The following is a 20,925-nucleotide window of genomic DNA, read 5'->3' as shown; positions in this document are numbered from 1 at the left end:
GGCAGAGCACGTGGTCAGGAGCTCCAGGCCAGCCTGACCAACATGGTGAAACTCTGTCTCTACTAAAAATACAAAAAAAAAAAAAAAAAAAAATTAGCCGGGTGTGGTGGTGCACACCTGTAATCCCAGCTACTCAGGAGGCTGAGGCAGGAGAATAATTTGAATCCAGGAGGCAGAGGTTGCAATGACCCAAGATTGCGCCATTGCACTCCAGCCTGGGTGACAGAGCAAGACTGTCTCAAAAGAAAAAAAAAAAGAAAGAAAAAGAAAAAGAAAAAAAAAAAAAAAAAGAGGGTCTCCTTCTTCCTGCTGCAAAGTGATTGAACTACCAGAACATTAAAACAAGAGCAAGAACTGGATATGAAAAAAGTCATCTCATAAAGACTGAGTATCTTGTAGAGATAGAGTAGATCAGAAAGTGTATATGTGAACTTTATAATTATATAATAAGAGTATAAAACTTCTTAGTAGAAATTGACAGATAAAGGAGGATGGTAGTACAGTTCTCTATTTCCTTTCTATATTTTTTCATGAAGTCTTTCCCCTGCATCTTTTATGCATATCCCTCTTTCTATGTGTCTTCTGTCCATCCTAATTTGCATGTGACTTCCTTGTATCAATTTTGAATTATTATTCTGTGAGTCCATAAGTTAATTTGATCACTTTGGTGATATTAATGTAAACTGTTGCACAACCATATTTATTGGAAGGAACAGAATATTCTTCCCTTTCCTCCTCTCCCCTTTCCTCTTTTTCCTTCCTTTTCCTCACCTCCTTTTTTTCTTCTCTTTTCTCTTCTATTCTTCTCTTTTACTTTTCTCTTGCACGTGGGAGTTAGCTGCTTTCATAAACCAATATACATTCATGCTGCACTAACCTGGTGATTGCCCATCCCTCTCTGCCTGGCGCCTGATGCCAGGCTGGAGAGTAGCTACCACCCAATTGACAGACTGAAAAGCAAACTAGAACCTACAAAGTGATGCTCCAGAATATATATTAGCTACAATCTGGGGTTGCTTTGCTTATCATTGCTCTATGATATAGACAGAATTCTTTTCTACCTCTCTTTGGATAATAGCACTCACATGAAGAGACAGGTGCCCTCCTGTGATTACACAGCATATATGTCACTCTTATAATAACAACAGTCAAAAGGGTGATTTTTCTTCATGCTTGGCACTGTGCTGAACAATTTAAAGACATATCATCTCATTGAATCTTTATAATCTGTGAGGTGGGTATTCTAATTCCCATTTTATAGATGAGAAAATTGAGGCACTGAGGCAAAGTTACTTCCCCAGGGTCTCATCTATTAAGTGGCACATTTAGGAATGCATCTAAGATTGAATGGGTCCAGAGCTGAAGCTCTTGAACTCCACTACACCACTTCCCCAGTTACACCAATTCACTTTTTTTTTTCTTTTGCTTCTGTTTCTATCTACCCACCTCCCACCATTGCTCTATGAATTTCCTGAGAATAGAAACTGTATTTATTCATCTGTGTCTGCCAAGCACATGGTTAGGAATCCAATAAAGTAAACATTTTTTTTCCCCACCTGAGTTCTAAACCAAATGAGGGACAAGATGAAAGAGTAAGGCAGATATTGATTAAAATATCAGCTTTATTACCGAGGATGACCGCGCTGCAGGAGGCGGCTCAGTGTGAAGGAACTATGGGCTTCCTGATGTTGAAGCTCAGAATTAGCCACACTGACCTTCTCAGTCACGCACAGTGCCAGGAAAACCACAGGCTTCCATTCTACAGTGGAGGGCTTGGAGGAGCAGACTAGAATCTGTGGAAAGAGGAAGGGACTGAGACACCCCTGGCTGACCAGCCTCTTATCTCAGTATTATTAGGTGGGAGTGCCTAGAGGGTGAAACTAATGGAGGTCTTTTCATGTGGAAACAGGAAGTTCAGGCCAAGGAGGTTCAGACCGCCTTCCCTAATCTTAGTACCTGGAACTAAATGTTCTTGAATTAATTAAGCAGGAGAATTATAGTAAGAATAAGACTTAGCTTTATAATAAGCTGTGCAATGTAACACAATCAATCAGCACTCCAAAAGCTGAGAGCCCAAATCCAGAGCATATTTGGGGAGAGAACTCGGGGTTCTTAATTTCCTTCCACTGCATAATACACTGGTATACAGAAATCTGCCCCTCTTTTAAGCTCAGGTTTTTATTTAGGGTTGGATTGGGCTGGCTGGGGAGCCAGGACAACCTATGTCTTCTGGGTCCTGGCGGAAGGGGTGCACACCTGAGCCCCAGTTAGCTTTGAAGGACATCACTGAGAAGAGGAGCCCTTGTGAGAACCACAATGTAGTGCTGGCTGGGCATTGGGCATACCTGTGACACTTTGTGGCCTGGTGGCAGGGCATAGCCCTCAGCTCTACAGGAGAAAACAAGAGAGCAAATTTGAAGTATGGAGTTCCACCAGCTGCCCAGAATACTTCACCTTCCCATCAGAAGACATCACATCATGCCCAAGTCCTCCCAAAGCACCAAGATGTTTATAAAATCCCAGAATCTGCTCAATCTCATCCACTCATTCTTCTTCCCTCATCAGCTCATTGAATTCATTTCTGTCAATATTTTACTTTGGAGAGGTGGGAAAACACCAGAACCTCTAAACCAGCCAGCCAAAACACTAGAGCATAGCCATGAACAGAATTTGAGTCTTCTTCGACAGACAGTCTATACTCAAAGAAAACAATCTTTTTTGCTTAATTTGTCTAAATTGGCCCTTCTAGCTCTAAGTATGTTGAATGTTGACCTTCCAAATTGCTCTGGCTCTACTGACCCAGGGGTGTTATATTCTGTTGTCAAATAAGAAGTACGGAATGAACACAATCTCAGGAATAAAAAGTTGGCTTCCTTTCATCAGGAACTCAAGGGTCATGGCCTAACCTAGCTCTATCACTTGATGCTTAGACATCTGGTTGAAAGGGCTAACCAAGACTGTCCTATCAATCAGCTCTTTACTTCCATAAACATTACTTTATAGATTTTGTCCCATCCAAAAATGCTGAAGATGTAACCAGGATCAAAACAAAATCCCTCGCCCTATACATTAATCATTCTAATACAGTCTGAGCCTCTGCTTCCCAGCATAGTAGTAAGAGGTTCTGTCAATGGCTTCATCCGTCTGTTCTGGTTTGCTTTGCACAGATAAAATCAGTAACCAAGAATCAGAGATTTTACTAGTGGCCCCAGCTCTCTCACAAATAACCCAGTGAGGATCAGGGAAAAAATAGACCAAGGATGACTCAGTAAAATCCATTGTCTATGGGAAAGACATCAGAAGAGATCCAAATGACAGTAACATTAGTTTAGAAGGAGGATGGGTCTATAAAATGTTATCTCTGGAGCTAAGTTGTTCAAACAAAAAGATATAATCTTGAAATAATGGTTAAATTTGTGTAATCTCCTGTGGAAAGTTCCAACCCCATCTGTGATATCATCCAAGGCCAAGTTAAATCACGCGCAGTGGGAATGATGCTATCTCTGCCCCTGGTTCCAACTAGACAAACACATCACCTCCAAAAGCACTAGTGCCCAAGCCCATTGTCAACAAGATATTATCTCTAAAATCACAGGGCAAGAGCAAAGCTGTTGTTCTGCTCACCTTCAGCAAGATAATAAATATCAGAAAGTAGTGTGTGTAGCCCATGGGATTCAATTTCACATGCCTCTTAAATTCAGGTAAATAAGGGTAACTGATGGCATTCTATTTGACCAAAACAGATTCAATTATTTTCCCTGGAACAAACTGCCAAACTCAGGTATTATGATTTTGAGGATATAAAAAAGAATTGATGTAAGAACAAGTGCTAGTTAATGAAAAAGCAACAACTCTATTGCTAGAAAACAGTTTAACATTTCTACTTCACCAAACTCTCCATACTGGCTTTCTTAATGATTACTGACCAAAGTGCTTTTCAGAGGTACACAGTTATCAAAATCATCAGTTGTCAAAGTAGTTACTTTTGCATCCATTATTCAGATTAATGATATTGCTAAATGTTTTTTGTAATCCTTTAAACTAGTTAACTATGAGGCGTGAAAAATTACAACTGAAAACTATCAGAGAGAGTTACCTATTTTCAAGAATGTTACCATAAAATTATCTATATTTTGAAATAAAATTTATTTTAAAAACACATCAACAACTTCCAGCACATATGAAGCTTGAAAGTTGCCACTTTGACCTAACAAAAAGTGAAAAGCTGAACCAACTGAAACATCAACAGTTCTTAGATCTCTTTGTCTAGTGTTGCTATTAAGAAATATCTGAGTCTGGGTGGGTAATTTATAAAGAAAAAAAGGTTTATTCAGCTCATAATTCTGATGACTAAAAAAGTTTAAGATTGGGCCCCTACAACAGTCAAGAGCTTCAGGCTGCTCACACGCATGGTGGAAGGTGAAGGGGAGCCTGCATGGTGCTCAGATGGTGAGAGAGGAAGCAAGAGTGAAAAGGGAGGTGCCAGGCTCTTTCTAACAACTGGCTCTTGTGGGAACTAACAGAGTGAGAACTCACTCATCAACACGAGGATGAGGACACCAGGAGGACCCAGTCAGTGGGTGATTTTTAGTTGCTGGAGTTCGACCAGATTCTCACAGTGAATAATGGAGAAAAATCCCCTCATACTTTTGGTAGGGAGAGGAGAAAAGTAACTTTTTAAAACATACCAGAGCATTGTTCTCTTAACAAGGTCTGCCCTCAGGAGAAACTATTTAATCACAGTGTAACCTGCTGTGTGCTTTAATCAGAGCCTAACTCATCCTGGGAAAGTAAATACCCAACTCTAGTTGGCTCTAGCCTTCCATGTGAAACATGGGTAATACACAATTCCAGCTTCTTCTAGCCTTCTACTTGGGAGAAGGAAAATACCCACTTCAAGCCCCGTGAAGCCATTCTGTCCAGCTGATATGGTTTGGCTGTGTCCTCACCCAAATCTCACCTTGAAGTGTAATCCCCATAATCCCCACGTGTCAAGGGCGCAACCAGGTGAAGGAAATCGAATCATGAGGACAGTTTCCCCCCGTGCTGTTCTCATGATAATGAGCAAATATCCAAAGGTCTTGTTGTTTTATAAGTGTCTGGCATTTCACCTGCTTGTTCTCATCCTCTCTTCTGCTGCCTTGTGAAGAGGTGACTTCCACCATGATTATAAGTTTCCTGAGGCTTCCCCAGCCATGTGAAACTGTGAGTCAATTAAACCTTTCTTCTTTATAAGTTGCCAGTCTCAGATATTTCCTCACAGCAGTGTGAGAACAAACTAATACAGTAAATTTGTACTGAGGTAGTAGGGTGCTGCTATAAAGACATCAAAATGTGGAAGCAGCTTTGGAACTGTGTAACACACAGAGGTTGGAATAGTTTGGAGGGCTCAGAAAAAGACAGGAAAATGTGGCAAAGTTAGGAACTTCCTAGAGACTTGGAGGGCTAAGAAGACAGGAAGATGTGGGAAAGTTTGGAACTTCCTAGGGACATGTTGAATGGCTTTTACCAAAATGTTGATAGTGATATAGACAATGGAGTCCAGGCAGAGGTGGTCTCAGATGGAAATGAGTAACTTGTTGGGAACTTGAGTAAAGGTCACTCTTGCTATGCTTTAACAAAGAGACTGATGGCATTTTGCCCCTGCCCTAGAGATCTATGGAACTTTAAACCCGAAAGAGATGATTTAGGGTATCTGGTGGAAGAAATTTCTAAACAGCAAAGTGTTCAAGAGAAAGCAGATCCTTAAAGTTTGGAAAATTTGCAGCCTGACAATGTGAGAAAATAAAAACTCATTTTCTGGTAAGAAATTCAATCCTCCTGCAGCAATGTACATAGGTAACAAGGAGCCAAATGTTAATCACCATGACAATGAGGAAAATGTCTCCAGGGCATGTCAGAGACCTTCATAGCACCCCCTCCCATCACAGGTCCTAAGGCGTAGGAAGGAAAAATGGTTTTGTGGGCTGGGCCCAGGGTTGCCCTGCTCTGTGCAGCCTTAGGACATGGTCCCCTGTGTCCCAGCTGCTTCAACTCCAGCCATGGCTATAAGGAGCCAAGGTATAGCTCAGGCCACTGCTTCAGAGGGTGAAAACCCCAGGCCTTGGTGGCTTACATGTGGTGTTGGGCCTGCAGGTGCACAGAAGTCAAGAATAGAGGTTGGGAAACCTCCATCTAAATTTCAGAGGATGTATGGAAATGTCTGGATGTCAAGGCAGAAGTTTGCTCCAGGGGCAGAGCCTTCATGGAGAATCTTTGCTAGGGCACTATGGAAGGGAAATGTGGGGTTGGAGCCCCCACATAGAATCCAAGCTGGGACACTGCCTAGTGGAGCTGTGAGAAGAGGGCCACCATCCTCCAGACCCCAGAATGGTAGATCCACTGACAACTTGCACTGTATGCATAGAAAAGCTGCAGACGTTCAACACCAGCCTGTGAAAGCAGCCAGGGGTGGGGATGTACCCTGCAAAGCCACAGGGGCAGAACTTCCCAAGGCCATTGCAGCCCACTGCTTGCATCAGCATGATCTGGATGTGAGACATGGAGTCAAAGGAGATCATTTTGGAACTTTAAGGTTTAATGACTGCCCTATTGGATATCAGACTTGCATGGGGCCTGTAAGCCCTTTGTTTTGGCCAATTTCTCCCATTTGGAATGCATGAATTTACCCAATGCCTGTACCCCCATTGTATCTAGGAAGTAACTAACTTGCTTTTGATTTTACAGGCTCATAGGTAGAAGGGATTTGCCTTGTCTTAGATGAGACTTTGGACTTGGACTTTTGGGTTAGTGATGGAATGGGTTAAGGCTTTGGGGGACCGTTGGAAGGGCATGATTGTGTTTTGAAATGTGAGGACACCAGGTTTGGGAGGGGCCAGAGGAAGAATGATATGGTTTGGCTCATGTCCCCACTCAAATCTCACCTTGAATTGCAATCACCATAATCTCCACATGCCAAGGGTGGGATCATGTGGAGGTAATTGAATCATGGGAGTGGTGTCCCCCATGCTGTTCTCATGATAATGGGTGAGTATCACAAGATCTGATTGTTTTTGTAAATGTCTGGCATTTCCCCAGCTTGTGCTTATTCTCTTTCCTGCTGCCCTGTGAAGAGGTGCCTTCTTCCATAATTATGAGTTTCCTAAGGCCTCCCAGCTATGCAGACCTGTGAGTCAATTAAACCTCTTTTATTTATAAATTACCCAGTCTCAGGTATTTCTTCATAGCAGTATGAGTACAGACTAATACACCAACCTAAGTGTGGGGAGGGGAGAGACTACGAAGCATTTGCGAAGTTCACAGTCCAGAGAAACAAGCTTACTAAGGACTGAGACCTAATCATAGAATTATAAAATGCTTCCTCCCCCAACATCAGACCACCACACGACTAAAGGCCTATTTACAGCAGTTCCTTTTACCCAGTAAATCATGTCTGGTTATCAAGAAAAAATTACAAGGCATACCAAAAAGCAAAGCAAAAACAAACAAAAAAATAAAAAACATACACTCACACACATGGAGTTTGAGCTGACAGAGTGAGCATCAGTACCATACTCAGATATGGCAGAAATGCTGGAACTATCAAACTCTGAATTAAAAATAAAACAACTGTGATTAAAATGTTGAGACTCTAGTAAATTACATAGACAGCATGCAAAAACAGATGGACAATGTGAGCAGAGAGATGAAAATTCTAAGAAAGACTCAAAAATAAATGTTACATGTAAAAAGCACTATAACAGAAATAAAGAATGCTTTTTGATGGGCTTTAATAAACAACATAGACAGCATGCAAAAAGAGATGGACAACATAAGCAGAGAGATGAAAACAAAAAAACACTTGAAATGTTGCATATAAAAACACTGTAATAGAAATAAATAATGTTTTTGATGGGCTTGTGTGTAGACTGAACATGACTGAAAAAAGAATGTTTGAGAAAAATAAAGATTAAAAGAAAGAACAGAATATTCAAGAACTGTGGGACAACTACAAAAGGTATAACATATGCATAATGGAAATACCAGAAGGAGAAAAAAGAAAGGAAAAGATGAAATATTTAATGCAACATGACTATGAATTTCCCATGAGTAATGTCACATACCAAACCACAGATCTGGAATGCTCAGAGAACAGCAAGCAAGATAAATACCAAAATAATAACACATATACATATCATATTCAAACTACGGTGTATCAAAAATGAAAGAAAAAAATTCTGAATAAACCCAGAGGAAAAAAATGCCTTACCTATACAGGAGCAAAGATAAGAATTACATCTGGATGGGCTCAGTGGCTCACGCCTGTAATCCCAGCACTTTGGGAAGCCGAGGCGGGCGGATCACAAGGTCAGGAGATTGAGACCAGCCTGGCTAACACAATGAAACCCTGTCTCTACTAAAAATACAAAAAAAATTAGCTGGATGTGGTGGTGGGTGCCTGTAGTCCCAGCTACTCGGGAGGCTGAGGCAGGAGAATGGTGTGAACCTGGGAGGCCGAGCTTGCAGTGAGCCGAGACTGCACCACTGCACTCCAGCCTGGGGGACAGAGCGAGACTCCATCTAAAAAAAAAGAACTAATCTGACTTCTCAGAATCCGTGCAAGCAAAAAGGTGGAGGGTATGAACTACTACTGTTAAAAAAAGAAAAAAAACACCAATCTAGAATTCTGCACACTGTGAAATTTTCACTGAAAAGTGAGGATGAAATAAAGACTTTCTAAGGAAAGAAAAAGCTGAGAGGATTTGTTGCTAGTATTTCTGCCTGACAAGAAACGGCTTTTAAACATTCCTCAGAAGAAAAAGTATATATGTCAGAAACTTGGGTCTACATAAAGAAAGGAAAAGCATCCATAAATAAATAAGTGAAGGTAAAATTAAAAACTTTTTCTTGTTCTTAATTGATCTAACAGATGAAAGTTTTTTTCAAAATCATAATAGCAACAATGTATTCAATTATATATGCATATATGTATATATATGTATGCTTCTGCATGAGTTAATGATGACAATGAAAAATGAGATGAATTGGTTATTATAAGGTACTGAACTACCCATGAAGCAGTAAAGTGTTATTTGCAAATGGACTTATGTTAGCTGTAAATGTATACTTCAAACTTCAAGGCAGTCAAGGAGTTAAAAAAAAATTATCACTGATATACTAAGAAGAGAGAAAAAAAAATACTCAATTAAAACCACAACTGGGCCAGGCCCAGGGACTCACGCCTGTAATCCTAGCACTTTGGGAGGCCGGGGAGGGTGGATCACCTGAGGTCAGGAGTTCAAGACCAGCCTGGCCAACATGGTGAAACCCCATCTCTACTGCAAATACAAAAATTAGCCGGGTGTGGTGGCACAGGCCTGTAACGCCAGATACTCAGGAGGCTGAGACAGGAGAATCACTTGAACCCCGGAGGTGGAGGTTGCAGTGAGCCGAGATTGTGCCACTGTACTCCGGCCTGGGCGACAGAGCAAGACTCTATTTCAAAAAACAAACAAAAAGAAAACAAAAACACAATTGATTTTTTAAAATAGTACAAAAAATTAGGAAAAAAGAATAAGGGAAACAAATAGAAAACAGTAACAAACATGACATTTTAATCCAACTATATTAGCAATCATATTGAACACTGATTATCTCAACACACCAATTAAAAGACAGATATTGTCAAAATAGATTTTAAAAACTCAACTATACGGCCAGGCATGGTGATTCAATGCCTGCAATCCCAGAACTTTGGGAGGCCGAGGCGGTTGGATCACTTGAGGCCAGGAGTTCGAGACCAGCCTAGCCAACATGACAAAACCTCATCCTCTACTAAAAATACAAAAATTAGCCTGGTGGTACATGCCTGCAATCCCAGCTACTCAGAGGCTGAGGCATGAGAATCGCTTGAACCTGGGAGGCGGAGGTTGCAGTGAGCTGAGATCATGCCATTGTACTGTAGCCTGGGTGAAAGAGAAAGACTCTGTCTCAAAAATTAATTGATTAATTAATTAACTTAAAAAAATAACTCACCAGGGCACGGTGGCTCACGCCTGAAATCCAACACTTTGGGAAGACAAGGTAAGCGGATCATTTGAGGTCAGGAGTTCGAAATCAGCCTGGTGAAACCCTGTCTCTACTAAAAAAATATATATATACAAAAAAAAAAAAAAAAACTAGCTGGGCGTGTTGGCACACACCTGTAATCCCAGTTACTGGGGGAGGCTGAGGCAGGAGAATTGCTTGAACCCACGAGACGGAGGTTGCAGTGAGCCAAGATCATGCCACTGCACTCCAGCCTGGGTGACAGAGAGAGACTCTGTCTCAAAAAATAATAATAACAATAATAAATAAAAATAAATAAAAGCTCTATGTTGTTTATGAGAAACTCATCAAAATAAAAACACATATAAATTAAAAGTAATGATTAGAGATATACCACGTTAATATACCACATTAATACTAATCAAAAGAAAATGGGAATATTTATATTAATTTTAGACAGAGCAGAATTCATAGCAAGGGAAGTTATCAGGAAAAGAGAGGAAAATTACACAAAAATAAAGGGATCAATTCTCCAAGAATAAGTAATAAACCTCTTTTTATTAACTTTTATTTCAGGTTCAGGGGTACATATGAAATGTTTTTACATAGGAAACCTCATGTCACAGGAGTTTGTTGTACAGATTATTTCATCACCCAGGAATTAAGCCCAGTACCCAATAGTTATAGTTTCTGCCCCTCTCCCTCCTCCCATCCTCTACCCTCAAGAAGACCCCAGTGTCTGTTGTTTCCTTCTTTGTCTTCATAAGGTCTCATCATTTAGCTCCCACTTATAAGTGAAAACATGCAACATTTGGTTTTCTGTTGCTGCATTAGTTCACTGAAGATAATAGCCAACAATTCCATCCATATTCCTGCAAAAGACATGATCTCATTTTTTATGGCTGCATAGTATTCCATGTTGTGTATGTACCACATTTTCTTTATCCAGTCTGTCACTGATGGGCATTTAGGTTGATTGCATGTCTTTGCTATTCTTAGTAGTGCTGCAATGAATATTCACTTACGTATGTCTTTATGAAGAATTATTTTTATTCCACTGGGTATATATCCAGTAAGGGGATTGCTGGATTGCATGGTAGTTCTGCTTTTAGCTCTTTGAGGAATTGCCATACTGCTTTCTGCAATACTTGAACTAATTTACACTCACACCAACAGTGTATAAGTAAGTGTTCCTTTTCTCTGCAACATTGCCAACATCTGTTATTTTTTGAGAGCTGCATGCATGTCTTTTTTGAGAAGTGTTTGCTCATGTCCTTTGTCCACTTTTTAATGGGGTTGTTTTTCTCTTGTAAATATGTTTAAGTTTCTTAACAATGCTAGATATTAGACCTTTGACAGATGCATAGTTTGCAAATATTTTTTCCCATTCTGCAGATAGTCTGTTACTCTATTGATAGTTTCGCTGTGCAGTAGTTCTTAAGGTTAATTAGATCCCACTTGTCAATTTTCATTTTGTTGCGTTTGCTTTTGATGTCTGTCATGAAATCTTTGCTCATTCCTAGGTTCAGGATTGTATTGCCTAGATTGTCTTCCAGGGTTTTTATAGTATTGGGTTTTTCATTTAAGTCTAATCCATCTTGAGTTGATTTTTGTGTGTGGTGTAAGGAGGGGTTCCAGCTTCAGTCTTCTGCATATGACTAGCCAATTATTCCAGCAGCATTTGTTGAATAGGGAGTCTTTTCCCCATTGCTTGTTTCTGTCAGCTTCGTTGAAGATCAGGTGATTGTAGGTGTGCAGCCTTATTTATGAGCTTTCTATTCTCTTCCCTTGGTCCATATGCTTGTTTTTGTACCATTACCATGATGTTTTGGTTACTGTAGCCCAGTACTATAGTTTGAAATCAGGTGATATGATGACTCCAGCTTTGCTCTTTTTGCTCAGGATTGCCTTGGCTCTTTGGCTCTTTTTTGGTTCCATAGAATTTTAAAATAGTTGTTTCTAGTTCTGTGAGGAGTGTCATTGGTAGTTTGATAGGAATAGCATTGAATCTGTGAGTTGCTTTGAGCAGTATGGCCATTTTAATGATATTGATTCTTCCTACCCATGAGCATGGGATGTTTTTCCATTTGTTTGTTCATCTCTGATTTCTTTGAGCAGTGTTTTGTAATTTTCATTGTAGAGATCTTTCACCTCCCTGGTTAGCTGTATTCCTATGTCTTTATTATTTTTGTGGAGACCGTGAATGGGACTGCCATTCTGATTTGGCTCTTGGTTTGGCCGTTGTTGATGTATAAGAACGCTAGTGATTTTTGTACATTGTTTTTGTACCCTGAAACTTTGCCAAAGTTATTTATCAGCTGAAGGAGTTTGGGGCCAAGACCATTAGGTTTTCCATATACAGAATATGTCATCCGCAAACACAGATAGTTTGACTTCCTGTCTGCCTATTTGGATGCCCTTTGCTACTTTCTCTTGCCTTATTGCTCTGGGTAGGCATTCCAATATTACCTTAAATAGGGTTGGTGAGAGAGGGCATCTTTATCTCATGTTAGCTTTCAAAAGGAATGCTTCCAGCTTTTGTCAATTCAGTATAATGTTAGCTGTGGGTTTGTCATAGATGGATCTTATTATTTTCAGGTATGTTCCTTCAATACCTAGTTTATCGAGAGCTTTTTAACATGAAGAGGTGTTGAATTTTATCAAAAGCCTTTTCTGCATATATTGAGATAATTATGTGGTTTTTGTCTTTACTTCTGTTTATGTGATGAATCACATTTATTGATTTGTGTACATCAAACCAACTTGCATCCCAGGGATGAAGCCTACTTAATTGTGGTGAATTAGCTTTTTGATGTGCTGCTGGACTTGATTTGCAAGTATTTTGTTGAGAATTGTTACATCAGCGTTCATCAAGGATACTGGCCTGAATTTTTCTTTTTTTGTTGTGTCTCTGCCAGGTTTTGGTATCAGGATGATGCTGGCCTAACCGAATGAGCTGGGGAGAAGTCCCTCCTCCTCAATTTTTTGTAACAGTTTCTGTAGAAATTGCACTAGCTCTTCTTTGTACATCTGGTGGAATTCAGCTGTGAATCCATCAGCTCCTGGGCTTCTTTTTGGTTGGTAGGCTATTTATTACTGATTCAATTTCAGAGTTCATTGTTGGTCTGTTCAGGGAATCAACTTCTTCCTGGTTCCTTCTTTGGAGGACCTATATGTCCAGAAATTTATCCATATCTTCTAGGTTTTCTAGTTTGTTTTCATAGAGTTGTTCATGGTAATTTCTGGTGGTTGTTTTTATTTCTGTGGAGTCATTGGTAAAATTCCCTCCATCATTTCTAATTGTGTTTATTTGCATCTGCTCTCTTTTTTTCTTTATTACTCTAGCAAATGGCCTATTTTATTAAATTTTTCAAAAAAACAACTCTTGGATTCATTCATTGTTTGAAAGGCTTTTTGTTTCTCAGTTTCCTTCAGTTCAGCTCTAATTTTGGTTATTTCTCATCTTCTGCTAGATTTGGGGTTGATTTGTTCTTGCTTCTTTACCTCATTCAGTGGTAAGTTTGGTTGTTAATTTGAGATATATATTTTAATGCTATGAATTTCCCTCCTAACACTGTCTTAGCTGTGTCCCAGATATTCTGGTATGTTGTATCTTTGTTCTCATTAGTTTCAAATAATTTCTTCATTTCTGCCTTAATTTCATTATTTACCCAAAAGTCATTCCTCAGCTTGGTTTATTCTGCTGTTAATATCTGTGATTGCATTATGAAATTATTATATTATGCTATTCAGCTTTGTCAGATCTGTTAGGTTTTTTTTTATACCAGCTATTTTATCCTTTAATCCCTGTACTGCTTTATTGTGATTCGTACTTTTTTAAATTGGGTTTTCCATCCTCCTGAATTTTGATGACCTTTAGTCCTATCCATATTCTGAATTCTATTTCTGTCATTCCAGCCAGTTCAGCCTAGTTAAGAACTCTTGCTGGAGGACTGGTGCAGTTGTTTGGAGGGCATACAACATTCTGGCCATTTGAGTTACTGGAGTTCTTGCACTGGTTCTTCCTCATCTCTGCATGAGGTATTCCTTTAATACCTCATTACTGAGTATGCAGTATAAACTGAGTACACTCAATAGACTTCTTTTCTGGATGTTTTCACTGGAAAAAAACTTTGTGCAGGGTCTTTATTTGAAGTTGACTTCCTGTCTCTGGTTTCAGAGTGGGAAAGTTAATGAGGTATTTTTGGTGTTGAAGCTTTGGGATGTGATTCAGTAGGTGGCACTTAGGCTTATTAGTCAGTTGGTAGACTCTTTATTGGTCACGTGGCTTCCCTGTTTCTTCACAATTGCAGCTACATTCCCTCTCAATGCTGCTCTGAAAGTGTGGGTGCCTCTCCCCCTTTAGTTCTGGCTGTAGACAGTGGTTTGGCACTCCTAGGCTGTCTACTGCAGCTCTGGGTGATCAATCTAATGTTTATGTTCCTTCCCCAGCTTGGTGACAGCAGAGAAAGGAACCTTGGTAGAGGTCATGACCAAGGGTCCCTTGCTTATCTCCTGGGGACTCCACTCTAGAGAGACCCAGGTCAGCAATTGTTTGGTGCAATCACTCTAGGATGGAGGGTCTGTGCTGTGGGCCCAAGCCAGGGGTCCCTGTCTGATGATGAGCAGTGGAGGGTGTGTGGAGCACGGGGGAGAGGGACTGACTTCTTCTCTTTGGGTTCATTGCAGCTTGTTGGAAGTATAGATAAAGCACTTAGGGTCTTTGTTCTTTTGTTAGTCTGAGGGTAGCAAAGACAGTTCCACTGTAGAGGCAGTGGCAGAGAGGTTTACAGTTGCCCCTGGAGGCTCTGCCCAGGGAGTTGCCAAGTTGTTACTAGTTCAATAGCTCTGGCAGCGGGTGGCTGGAGGTCCAGTCTTGAAGGACCTTCCAGGTGAGGAGATATGGGAACAGGAACCCACATAACTGTCTAACCACTTTTCCATAGGGCTGCTGTGGTATCCTGGGGACTGCTCCAGCGTCTACTTGCCTCTGATTTTCCAGTACCTGGAGGTATCACCAATGAAGGCTGAAAACCAGTAAAGATGGCAGCCAAAGATGGGAGCTCCATCCCAGGGAGGTACAGACCTGTTGCCAGCCTGAACACATCTGTAGGAGGTAGTTGGGGACCCCAGTTGAGAAGTCTTGCCTGGTGAGGAGGAATGGAATTGGGGACTCACTTAAAGCAGCAGTTTGGCCACGTTTTCATAGAGCATCTGTGCTGTGCTGAAGGTCTGCTTTAGCCCCTGGAAGTCTCAGACATTCCAAAACCCAAAGGCCAGAATAACTAAGTCACCCAAACAGCAAAGATGGCAACCTGCCCCTCCCTCTGGGAACTCCATGCCAGGGAGGTTAGAAACCTCTATTAGCCAGAGAACATTGGTGGGATAGTTGGAGACCATAACTGGGAGGCCCTACCTGGTGATGAGGAACAGAATTGATGATCTGCTTTAAAAAGCAATCTGGCCACATTTTTGTGGAGTAGCTGTGCTGTTCTGGGGGATCCCTTCCATCCCTTGTCAGCTTGGACTCCCCAAGGCCCGAAGGCTAGAGTGGCTAAGTCACCCAAACAGCAAAGATGGCTGTCCACTCCTCCCCGGGGAGCTCCATCCCAGAGAGGTGCACTGCTGCTGCCAGTGGCTGGCTGGAATTCCAAGCCAGTGGGTCCTATTCTGTGAGGTGCTGTGGAAATGGGGCCTGTAGACTGTCACTGCTCAGTGCCCTGGATTCAGCCTCTTTCCCTAGAGGTAGGTACAGGAGTCTAACTGCCAGTTTTGCCAGAGTTGCAGTTACTTTTGCTCTGGGAAGTCCAGAGGGCCCAAGTATCTATGCCTCCTAGGTCTCTGCAAGTGCCTGCATGGCTACTCTGGAGAGACTCCATGTAGTTCTGTGTGTCAGACTGAAGGCCTTGTGGAGTGGGTTCATAAGGGGATCTCCTGACCCAAAGGTTGCAAAGATCCATGAAAGAAGTGTGGGTTCCCAGGGTCACACATTCACTTACTGCTTCCCTGGGCAAGGGAGGTTCCCTTGGCCCCGCATCACTGCCAGGTGGGCTGTTGTCTTGCCTTGCTTTCCTCCATTCTCCATGGGTCAGGTTGTTTCCTTGATTAGTCCCAGTGGATGGTTCAGTTGAAGATCCTGTATTTAATCACCCCTTCCATTCCTCTCTGTGAGAGCTATGCACACTAGCTGCTTCTAGTCAGCCATCTTTGCCACCTTCTCCAAATAACAATTCTTATTCTGTATACATCTATCAGAGCATCAACATACATAGGGCAAAAGCTGTTAGAGCTGCAAGGATAAATAAATAAATCTATTTCAACACCCATCTATCAGAAATGGGCAGAACTAACAGACAGAAAGTCAGTAAAGACATAGTTGAACTCAACAACACTGGATATAATTGACATCTGTAGACTACTTCATCTAACGTCAGCAAAATACAGATTCTTCTCAAGCTCACATGAAACATTTACCAAGATATATCACACTTTGGGCCATAAAACACAGCTTAACAAACTTAAAAGAATAGAAATAACAGAATATCTGCTCTCAGATCAAAATGGAATTAAACTAGAAACAACAATGGAAACATAGCTGGAATGTCCAAAAGTACTTGGAGATTAAACAACACACTTCTAAATGACATGTGGTACAATGAAGAAATCTCAAGAAAGTTTAAAAAATTGAATTAAATAAAAATAAAAACATAACATCAAAATGTATGGGATGCAGCATAACATCAAAATATATGGGATGCAGCTTGCAAAGAAATTTATGGCATTTAATGTATTAATATATTTTAAAAGAAGAAAATTCTAATATCAACCATCTAAGATTTTACCTTAGGAGATCAGAACAAGAGAAAATTAAATTGAAAATAAGCAAAAATAAAAATAAAAAATTATTGCATAAATCAATGAAATTAAAAACAGGAAATAAAACAAAATCAATAAACCCAAACTGATTATTTAAAAATATAAACAAAATTGACAAGCCTCTGCCAGGCTCACTAATAAAAAAGAAAGAAAGAAAGATTACTAATATTAAAAATAAAAGGGGACATCACTACGGATCCTACAGACATTAAAAGGATGATCAAAGAATACTATGAAGAACTTTAAGGTCATACATTTGATAACTTGAATTAAATGGATTAATTCCTTGAAAGAAACAATCTGTCTTAAGTCACACAAGAAGAAATAGACTATCTGAATAGGCCAATATCTATTAAAGGAATTGAATCAATAATTAATAGTTTTTCAAAATAGAAAGTGTTAGACCCAGATGGGTTTACTGGTGAAGTCTACCAACATTTAAGGAAGAAATTAAACTAATTCTGAAAAATCTCTTTCAGAAGATAGAAGCAGCAATGTCCCTCTTTTATTTGTGATATTAGTCATCTTATATGTTTTCTCTCTTTTTGCTTAGCCTGGCAAGGGGTTTATCAATTTTATTAATGTTTTCAAAGAAATAGCTTCTGCTTTCATTGACTTTGTTTATTGATTTTCTGTTTTCAATTTCATTAATTTATGCAATAACTTTTATTATTTCTTTTCTTGTGCTTATTTTGGATTTATTTTTTCTTCTTTTTCTAGTTCCTTAAGGTGATAGCTTGGATAATTGATGTTAGGTCTGTCTTCTAATATATCTTTCCTAACTCTTGAGGCCAGCATTCCCATAAGACCAAACAGATAATGACATTACAAGAAAAAAAATACTACAGACCAATATATTTGATGAATATTTGATGAATATGCAAAAATCCTCAACAAAATATTAGCAAATCAAACCAAACAATATATGCAATGACTTATATGCCATAACCAAGTGGGATTTATCCCAGGTATAAAGGCTGGTTCAATATGCAAAAATCAATTAGTACAATTCATCACATCAAAAGGCTAAAGAAAAAAACCACATGATCATATCAATAGATGTAGAGAAAACAATTTTTTCAAAATCCAACACTGATTCATATCAAAAAACAAAACAAAACTCAATAGACAAGGAATAGAGGGGAGTAGCCTCAAATTGATAAAGAACATCTACAAGAAACCACAATTCCCATTACACTTAATTCTAAGGAACTTTGAGGAAAGTATCCCTCTAAGGTCAAGAACAAAGCAAGATATTTCCCCTCATGACTCTTTGTCAATTTTATACTGGAAGTTCTAGCTAGGGCAATAAGGGAAGAAAAAGAAATAAAAGTATACTGATTAGGAAAGAAGAAGCGTAACAGTCTTTGTTCGTAGGTGACATGATCATCTATATAGAAAATCAGAAAAAAATCAACTAACAAAACTGGAATTAGTAAGTGATTATAGCAAGGTTGCAAGACACAAATGTAATGCACAATCACTTTCTCATATATCAACAATGAACAAGTGGAATTTGAAATTTAAAACACAGTACCATTTACATTAGCACTCAAAAAACTGAAAAAAATAGGTATACATTTAACTAAATATATACAAGATTTGTATGAGGAAAACTACAAAACTCAGATAAAAGAAAGCAAACAATAATTACATAAATAGAGAGATATTCCATGTTCATGAATAGGAAGATTCAATATTGCCAAGATGTCAGTTCTTCCCAACTTGATCTACAGATTCAGTGCAATCTCAACTAAACTCCCAGCAAGTCATTTTGTGGATAACAACAAACTGAGTCTAAAGTTTACATGGAGAGACAAAAACATCCAGCAGAGTTAATGCAATATTGAAGGAGAATAATGAAGTCAGATGACTGGCATTACATGACTTCAAGACTTCTAAGTCTATAGTAATCAAGAGAATGTGTTATTGGAGAAAAAGTAGGCAAATAGATAAATAGAACAGAATAGAGAGCTCAGACATAGACCCACGTAATATAGGCAACTGACCTTTGACAAATGGATAAAGGCAACACAGTGTAGCAGAGATAATTTTTTCAACAAATTATGCTGGAAAAACTGAAAAACCCTATGCAAAAAAAAAAAAAAAAAAAGAAGTAGAATAACCTAGATGCAGACTTCACACCCTTTACAAAATGAACTCAAAACATACCACAAACATAAATGTAAAATACAAAACCATAAAACTTCTGAAAGATAACATAGGAAAATATCTAGATGACCTTGGGTTTAGTGATAACTTTTTATCTAAACACCACTTTGTATCCCAATGCCAAAAGTACAATCCATAAAATAAAGAATTGATAAGCTGACCTTGATTAAAATTAAAGTGTTCTTCTCTGTGAAGGACATCTCAAGAGAATAAAAGGTTAAGTCACAGACTGTGAGAAAATACTTGCGATGATATATCTGCTATCTGATAAATAAATGTTATCCAAAATATACAAAGAACTCTTAAAACTTAACAATAAAAAAAAAAAGCCCAGCTAAAAACTGGGCCAAAGACAAGAACAGACACCTCACCAAAGAAGATATACAGATGGTAAATATGCATATGAACAGGTGCTGCACATTATACGTTATCAGGAAAATGCAAATTCAAAAAAGGAGATACCAATACACACCTATTTAAATGGTCCAAATCCAGAACACTGACAACAACAATTGCTGGTGAGGATGTGAAGCAACAGGTACTCTCATTCATTGCTGGTGGCAATGCAGAATGGTAAGCCGCTTTGGAAGACAGTCTGGCAGTTTTCTACAAAATACTCTTACTACGTGATCTAGTAATCACTCTTGTTGGAATTTGCCCAAAGGAGTTAAAAATTTTTGTCCACATAAAAACCTGCACATGGCTGGTTATAGAAACCTTGTTTATTTATTTTCCCAGTTTACATTTTTATTTTTATTTTTTTTATTTTTTTAAAAATTATTATTATACTTTAAGTTCTAGGGTACATGTGCATAACGTGCAGGTTTGTTACATATGTATACTTGTGCCATGTTGCTGTGCTGCACCCATCAACTCGTCAGCACCCATCAACTCGTCATTTACATCAGGTATAACTCCCAATGCAATCCCTCCCCCCTCCCCCCTCCCCCCTCCCCATGATAGGCCCCAGTGTGTGATGTTCCCCTTCCCGAGTCCAAGTGATCTCATTGTTCAGTTCCCACCTATGAGTGAGAACATGCGGTGTTTGGTTTTCTGTTCTTGTGATAGTTTGCTAAGAATGATGGTTTCCAGCTGCATCCATGTCCCTACAAAGGACACAAACTCATCCTTTTTTATGGCTGCATAGTATTCCATGGTTTATATGTGCCACATTTTCTTAATCCAATCTGTCACTGATGGACATTTGGGTTGATTCCAAGTCTTTGCTATTGTGAATAGTGCTGCAATAAACATACGTGTGCATGTGTCTTTATAGCAGCATAATTTATAATCTTTTGGGTATATACCGAGTAATGGGATGGCTGGGTCATATGGTACATCTAGTTCTAGATCCTTGAGGAATTGCCATACTGTTTTCCATAATGGTTGAACTAGTTTACAATCCCACCAACAGTGTAAAAGTGTTCCTATTTCTCCACATCCTCTCCAGCAACTGTTGTTTCCTGACTTTTTAATGATCGCCATTCTAACTGGTGTGAGATGGTATCTCATTGTGGTTTTGATTTGCATTTCTCTGATGGCCAGTGATGATGAGCATTTTTTCATGTGTCTGTTGGCTGTATGAATGTCTTCTTTTGAGAAATGTCTGTTCATATCCTTTGCCCACTTTTTGATGGGGTTGTTTGTTTTTTTCTTGTAAATTTGTTTGAGTTCTTTGTAGGTTCTGGATATTAGCCCTTTGTCAGATGAGTAGATTGCAAAAATTTTCTCCCATTCTGTAGGTTGCCTGTTCACTCTGATGGTAGTTTCTTTTGCTGTGCAGAAGCTCTTTAGTTTAATGAGATCCCATTTGTCAATTTTGGCTTTTGCTGCCGTTGCTTTTGGTGTTTT

The 20,925-nt window shown here is 39.4% G+C and overlaps 1 long non-coding RNA gene across 2 annotated transcripts in view; it reads left to right on the top strand.

Moving 5' to 3' along the window:
- The first annotated feature begins 1,481 nt into the window (after positions 1-1,481).
- LOC144332825 (uncharacterized) overlaps positions 1,482-20,925 on the top strand; it is a 37,268-nt gene continuing 17,824 nt past the window's right edge. For both annotated transcript variants that reach the window (XR_013400973.1, XR_013400972.1), the window contains exons 1-2: positions 1,482-5,205; positions 14,973-15,104. This is a non-coding gene — a long non-coding RNA (uncharacterized LOC144332825). The remainder of the gene's footprint in view (positions 5,206-14,972; positions 15,105-20,925) is intronic.

The sequence above is a fragment of the Macaca mulatta genome, chromosome 11 (genome assembly GCF_049350105.2).
Source record: "Macaca mulatta isolate MMU2019108-1 chromosome 11, T2T-MMU8v2.0, whole genome shotgun sequence".
Lineage (NCBI taxonomy): Eukaryota > Metazoa > Chordata > Mammalia > Primates > Cercopithecidae > Macaca > Macaca mulatta.
Note: the sequence above shows the minus strand (reverse complement) of the source record. Positions and strands in the feature narration are given on the sequence as shown.